The sequence below is a fragment of the Jatropha curcas genome, chromosome 1, assembly GCF_041381405.1.
Source record: "Jatropha curcas cultivar XTBG-Jc1 chromosome 1, XTBG_Jcur_1.0, whole genome shotgun sequence".
NCBI classification, from domain to species: domain Eukaryota; kingdom Viridiplantae; phylum Streptophyta; class Magnoliopsida; order Malpighiales; family Euphorbiaceae; genus Jatropha; species Jatropha curcas.
Genome location: NC_143151.1, coordinates 7976969 through 7984437, shown reverse-complemented (window position 1 = coordinate 7984437; position 7469 = coordinate 7976969). Strand labels below are relative to the sequence as shown.

The following is a 7469-nucleotide window of genomic DNA, read 5'->3' as shown; positions in this document are numbered from 1 at the left end:
ATTATAAGCCTTTCATCAGGCCATCCTTGTTAAAGTCCTCACCAGAATTTCCATCTTGCACACAGGTATAGACTAATTTTTGAGCCAGCAGGTGCAATATTCTGAAAAAGAGAAGATCAGGAATACAAGAGATAGTATGCAGCAATATAAGAGCGAACATTTTCATTTTCTTGTAAATACACCTCCCATGTAACTACTTAAATCTCACAACCCATTTCCATGGGCCGGACCGGCACTAGGGTCCAGGTAAGCTTAAGGCCTCCGAAGTCCGTAGTGAGCCTGAAACACTAAAAATCTACTATCTCAATATAATTTCAAACATTCAGCTCATATTACTAGGAAAATAAACCTTAAGATTTTATTAAATATCAGCCCAAATTTATCATCTACAACATTCCACAGTTCGGGCCAAATTAACAATACATTACATTTCTAATATGGGCTCATAGAATTATTTTGTATATGTTAATACACGACTAAATGTATGTAAATTCTACAACTGCGGAGTCACTAACTGTTTAGTGTACATAGCTTTTTATACATATAATTACATAGTAAAATAATTATGGGACTAGGGAAATTTCTCTACTGCCCTGCGTCGAAAAAACATAGCCTAAATCGAATTAAAGAAAAACTTAATTCCTGAAAAATCAAACTAGACATGTGAGTTTTGTAAGGAATAATAATTATTGCACAACACACGCATTCACACAAATGTTTAAATATGTTAATCTAGCCATCCGACTAGTTATATGCTTACACAATCAGTCACACAAATGACATATCACCAGCACTCACAATCATTAACATCTTCATATAATCACATCACGTGGAAATTGGTCTGTGACGTCACCAAAACCCCCGATGAGCCGTCCTCCCACATGGCCCATCCTCTCATAACGTATACACCAGGGAGCCGATCCCCCATACATGGCCGACCGGTCTAATCTTCACTTGATCAACTCTCTCATTGTTTTCCATTCTCTCTTTTCTTTTCCATACTATCAGGAAGTCATCCTGTGGTTTTCTATATCATCCATATCATATCATCAGGTGCACACGGGGCGCCGATCTCCCATACAGCCAACAATCGCGTGGACCGTCCTCACAAACTCATGGTGACCCACTTCATCCCAACTCCACACATACAAGGCATAGCATTATCACAACACAATTAATCAAATATTACAATTAAATGCAAGCATGTTAATCAATTAAACATCGAAATGCAATGCACAATTTAGACATCCAAAATCAAATGCAAATAAATAAATAAGTAGTGTTAACAATAAACAACAATAATAAAATAAATAATAATAATAAACAATAATAATGAAAATAAATAAATAAATAATGGAATAATTAAACGATTAATAATGATAATAAATAAATAATTAGAGCACTTTATTTATTATGTATCAAATTATAGAATTTATCTAAATAAGCTTATTTATTATGTTATTAATTAAAATTAGTTTAGGTTCTATCGAAATTTCGGCATAACCTCCCCTAAAAATACGACTATCTACCTGTTTAAATATCACAATAATATTATATATTTATCAATCAATACACACAGCCATCCATTGGGCAATTCACAACAAATCGAATATCCGTACTCCTTTAAACAACAGCATCGCCATTTATCATCCATAACAACTTACATAAGCTTAGTTCATAGTCTAAATAACATCATATTTACTTTATGCAAAAACATAATTGTCAAATCCGAAGTAAATTCTTTAAAACTCATACTAAATCAACTACTCTTTGCATGATTAAGAAGTTTTCATAATTCCTATTGACTTGTCATAAGCTTGCTGCCATTTCAAAATAAACATAAACCTCAGCTTATATTTCAGTTAGAGATTAATATCAAAATTCCCGAATTATTTTCAGCACAGCGTTTATGAATCCCAAAACTCTTTACAAATTGAAATTCATGTTCAATCTCAAGTCAATTCTACAAGTGTTACATTCTTATATTATACTTCATAGAAATTCAGTTTATATCATCAATGGCAGCATAAATTTTGAGAATTTATTTTAATAATCTCACATAAACAGTATTTAAAATCCCTAACTCCTGTTGGAACAATTGTGAAAATAGAATTAAAAGAAACAAAAATGCTGCAATTGCAGATGAACTCACAAATGCAGAAAATGGATGAGTTCTACAGTATATTAAATTTCAGAATTGAAGTGCCTTTATATAGGCTTACAAAGTTAACTAAAATAGCTAAAAATACTCAATAAATCTTAATTATTATGCCACTAATAACAAACTTATCTTATTAACTGAAACCAGAAATTTTAGGAGCAGAGCATTAATTGAGAAGATTCTGCAGGACCAATTCTTGAATCAACTTTCAACACTCCCTCTTGATTCAAAATTGCACACACCCAATAAGGATCTAAAGTGAGTGGGTTTCTGACATGGAAGAGCTTTTGTAAGTATGTCTGCCACTTGATCATTGTATTGCAATACTTCAGGATAATCTCTTCCTTTGCAACTAGACCGCGAATGAAATGAAACCGGATATCAATATGCTCTGTTCTGCTTTGAAAAGCTGGATTTTTTGTCGTGAAAATCGTTGCCTTATTGTCACAAAAAATTTCTGTTGGTCCTTCTTGCCTTTGATGAAGATCAACTAATATTCTCCTAAGCCAAATAGCTTGACATGCTACTGAAGTTGCTGCAACATACTCAGCTTCAGATGATGATAAAGCTGTAGTGGCTTGCTTCTTTGAGCTCCAAGTGACTGCTCCTAACCCAAAACTGAAAACATTTGTAGAAACACTTCGCCGATCATCCAACGAACTTGCCCAATCCCTGTCTGTGCAGCCACATAGTCTGAAATTGGAAGCATTTGAGTAGCAAATACCATAATCTATGGTTCCAGCAACATATCTTAGTACCCGCTTTACTACTCCAAAATGAAGTTTTGAAGGATGTTGCATAAATCTGGAAATTAAACTCACAGAATACGTAATATCAGGTCGGCTATGAGTTAGATAAATTAAACCTCCAACTAGGCTTCTGAATTTTCTGGCATCAACAATCTCTGCACCATCATTCAGCTGTAATTTTTAATTAACATTCATAGGTGTTGCTGCTAGATTACAAGAAAGCATGCCAAATTTAAGGAGAAGATCCTTTGCATATTTACTTTGAGAAAGAAAATCCCATCTTTTACTTGTTGAACCTCAAGACCAAGAAAATAATGTAGCAAACCCATTTCTGACATTTCAAACTCATTCATCATATGTGATTTAAACTCAGCCATAAGAAAATTAGAGGCACTAGTATAAATGATATCATCTACATAGAGACAAACAATGATGAAATCATTTTTACCTCCCTTTTTTATGTAAAGTGTGGGCTCATTCTCACTCCTCAAGAACCCATATTGCTGGAAGTATGAATCAATTCGGCTATACCATGCTTGTGGCGCTTGCCTCAGACCATATAACGCCTTTCTCAACTTGTACACCTTCTCCTCTTTGCCTTCAATTATAAAACCTTTTGGTTGTGAGACATAAACCTCTTCTTGTATGTTTCCAAGTTTCAAATGGAGTTTGATTCATCATAGCTCTTGTGGGAGATAGATTCAACAAATAGACTGAAGTTGCTACTGGTTTAGCCCAAAATTGATTAGAGAGCCCTTTCGCTTGCAACATGCTTCTTGCCATGTCCATAATCGTGCGATTCTTTCATTTCGCAACGCCATTTTGCTCTGGAGTACAAGGAGCTGTCAACTCCCTATGAATTCCATTTTCTTAGCAAAAAAAAGAGTGAATTGATTTGACAAGAATTCTCCACCTCTGTCTGTGCGAAGACTTTTAATTTGCAATCCACTTTGCTTCTCAACTATGGCTTTAAAATGCTGAAATTTTTCAAATGTTTCTGATTTATTTTCCAAGAAATAAACCCAACTCATCCGATTACAATCATCAATAAAAAGTAAGAAATAACGACTCCCACCATGAGACTTAGTTTGCATAGGACCACAAAAATCGGTATGAATTAATTCAAGACAATTCGTTGCCCTCCACGCTTTTCCTACTAGGAATGACATTCTAGTTTGTTTGCCATAAATGCATCATTCACATAATTTAATTGAACCAATTTTTGGTAGTCCAAAAACCATACCTTTATTATTGAGTAGCTTCATGCCCTTCATATTAAGATGCCCATACCTCAAATGCCATAACGTTGAATCATCATTTTCACTTGTTGCTAGTACAAACTGCTCCATGCTGGAAATGTTTAATGGAAACATCTTATTTTAAGTCATGCTTATTTGAGTTCTTTGGCCTGATTTCTTATTTGTAATGACACAAGCGTTGTCATCAAATAAAATGGAATGCCCTCTAAGCATCAACTGTCCAACACTCAATAAATTGTATCCCAATTCAGGCACAAATTGAACATCATCTAATAACTTTACCTTACCATGATCAGTTTCCACTTTCACCATGCCATTACCTTCAACTTGCATCTCTTTTGTGTTGCCAAGCTGCATAGTTATTTTTTGTGTCTCATCAAGCTCATCGAATAAGGATTTGGTGCCTGTCATGTGGTTTGAACAACCACTATCAACAAACCATAAATTACTTGGTTTGGAGTTAGTTTCAATACAAGCCATAAAAAGTTTTTCTTCTTTTTCTTCTTCATTCTCTGCAGCAAAGTTCATTTGTTGGTCTTATACCAACATTCTGCCTTTATATGCCCATATTTGCCGCAATGATAGTATTGAACACCATTCTGCCATTTACTTTGCTCTTCGGACTGCCTTTGTTGTCCATCAGATCGGCCTCTGCCTCTTCCTTGACCACGGGCACGGCCACGGAATCCTCCTCTTCCTCGACCTTTATTCGCTGAAGTTTCACCTTTCCTGCTTTTGGTGACAACTTGAAATGCTTGTTCGCCATTCTTTTCAATTGATCTATTAATTCTGGACTCATGTGCTTGCAATGACCCCATTAGTTCATCAAATGAAAAAATAGGTAAATCCTTAGATTCTTCTATTGCAGCAACTACATGATCAAATTTTGGGGTTAAGCTTCTCAATACCTTTTTAACTACTGTCTGATAAGTAATTTGCTCCCATAAGATCGCATTTGATTCACAATTGCCATTGCTTTTGACAAGAAATTTTGCACCAATTTGCCGTTTTTCATGAATAAAGTCTCAAAGTCCCGTCGTAGCGATTGCAGTTTTATAGTGATTATTCTTGAATCACCACTGAACTCCTTCTGTAAAACTAACCATGCTTGCTTCGATGTGGCTGCTGCTGCAATTCGAGAGAAGACACTGTCGTGAACAGATTGCTGAATTATCACCAATGCCTTGGAGTCTTTCTTTCTATTGTCTTTCAATCTATTTTCTTCATCTGGATCTGCATAACCATATTCCACCAAGTCCTAATGATCCTGAGATCTGAGTAGAGTTCTCATTCTAATACTCCAAAATTCATAGCCTTCCCCTTTAAAGATGGGAATGAGTGGTTGTGCAACACTCATTGCATTGTTGTTGTTTGCCATGATATTTTCAAAGTGTTTCACTCACCTCACGTGTTTAATCTCTCTATTCACTCAAACCAACCTGGCTCTGATACCACAATGTTGGAACAATTGTGAAAATAGAATTAAAAGAAACAAAAATGCTGCAATTGCAGATGAACTCACAAATGCAGAAAATGGATGAGTTCTACAGTATATTAAATTCAAGAATTGAAGTGCCTTTATATAGGCTTACAAAGTTAACTAAAATAGCTAAAAATACTCAATAAAGCTCAATTATTATGCCACTAATAACAAACTTATCTTATTAACTGAAACCAGAAATTTTAGGAGCAGAGCAGTAATTGAGAAGATTCTGCAGGACCAATTCTTGAATCAACTTCCAACAACTCCATCACAACTACCATCCAAGTTCAAATTCTTTAATCTAGTCGCAAGAAATCATATAGCACCAAGAACGAAGCTGAAAATTACTTACTAAATTGCAAAACACGTCGGAGGACTCGAGTTTCCGGATCAACAGTCACAAATCACAAGTCTCTCTGGCTATTTTGCTGCTGCGCCCCATCTAATCCGGAAAATGGGAAAGACAGAGGACAGAGGAGGACCGGTGATGAAGCAGGAGGTCTAAACTGGCCGGTAATTGGCTGGTCTCACCGGCAAAAAAAAGAAATGGAAAGCACGGGCTGTGACGATTGGAAAGCATAGCCCGCACTCTTCCTCTTTACTGCGCTAAACGAACCCAGACCAGAAAGAAAGAGAGACCAGAGAGAGAGGTGGAGCTGACGTTTATGGTGGTGGAGTCGCCGGCAAAATGAAACGAAGGGGAAGAGCTGTCTCGTTTGGAAAGAAACACAGCTCACTATCGTTACTGCACTATCGCTAGACGGAAAAGAGAGACAGAGAGAGAGCGGCGGCAAGGCGTTGCACCGGTCTCCGGTGATCGAAAAACGAGAGGAGGAGAGGGCGAGGGTTAGGCCGACGCTGGAGAGGAAAGGAAGAAGAAGAGGGAAAAAAAAAAAAACGAAAAGTAAGAAAAAAAAAAAAAAAGAGAAAAGAAAAAAAAAGAGAAAGAAAATCTGAGTTTCTAGACTATTCCGGTTCGATTCGAACCGATTTGGTCCAATTCAGTAATTTGACTCAGTTTCAAAGATATTAATTGGTTTTCTGGTCCGATTTAATTTATTTTAATTGTTTTGGTTAGGTTCTAGAACATTTCCTCAATTTACTCAATAATAACAGTATTTGATTTTAGGATAATTAATTTATATATTAGTCACCCACAAAAAGAATATATGTTTTTAATATAATTAAGTCTTGTTATTATATATTATTTGTACTATTTGTTTATCCTTTTTATCTCTTTTCTTTGTTAACCAGATTATACCCCCTAACCCGTTACAACCTCGATAAAAGATCTTTTGATCTTTTTAATTTTATGCATTTTTATTGTGGAGAAATGATGGCTAAGTTTGCCTATGGAAATGTTGAAATTATATTCATGATTATCATATTTAAAGGTTAATAATTTTTGTTAAGATTCATATTTTATTTGTCATAATTTGAACAATTATTAATAAGAAGATCGAAGATCTTCTTAGCTTGTGTTTAAATTAAAGAATATGTTTTATTGAGATGAATTGAATTTTTGCAAGAAAATAATTAGTATAGGAAATACTTGATTTATTCTTATGTTAATGATTTTTTATATTTTTGAGATTGTTAATAATTATTCCCAACCATATTAAGCTATCAACTTGTGTTTAAAATAAAGAATATGTTTTATTGAGAATTGAATTTTTACAAAAAAATAATTAGTATAGGAAACACTTGATTTATTCTCATGTTAATGATTTTTGATATTTTTGAGATTGTTAATAATTATTTTCAACCATATTAAACTAATTTTGATAGTTTGTTTAGTTTGTGTTTTTGTTTCGTTA

General features: G+C 34.7%; 1 long non-coding RNA gene across 1 annotated transcript; it reads right to left on the bottom strand.

Moving 5' to 3' along the window:
- Window positions 1–2118: 2118 nt before the first annotated feature.
- LOC149498930 (uncharacterized) lies at window positions 2119–6688 on the bottom strand. Its single transcript, XR_016322502.1, has 2 exons — window positions 4154–6688; window positions 2119–3887 (listed from the first exon to the last, which is right to left on the bottom strand). It is a non-coding gene; the product is annotated as an uncharacterized LOC149498930 (long non-coding RNA).
- Between the last annotated feature and the right edge of the window lie 781 nt (window positions 6689–7469).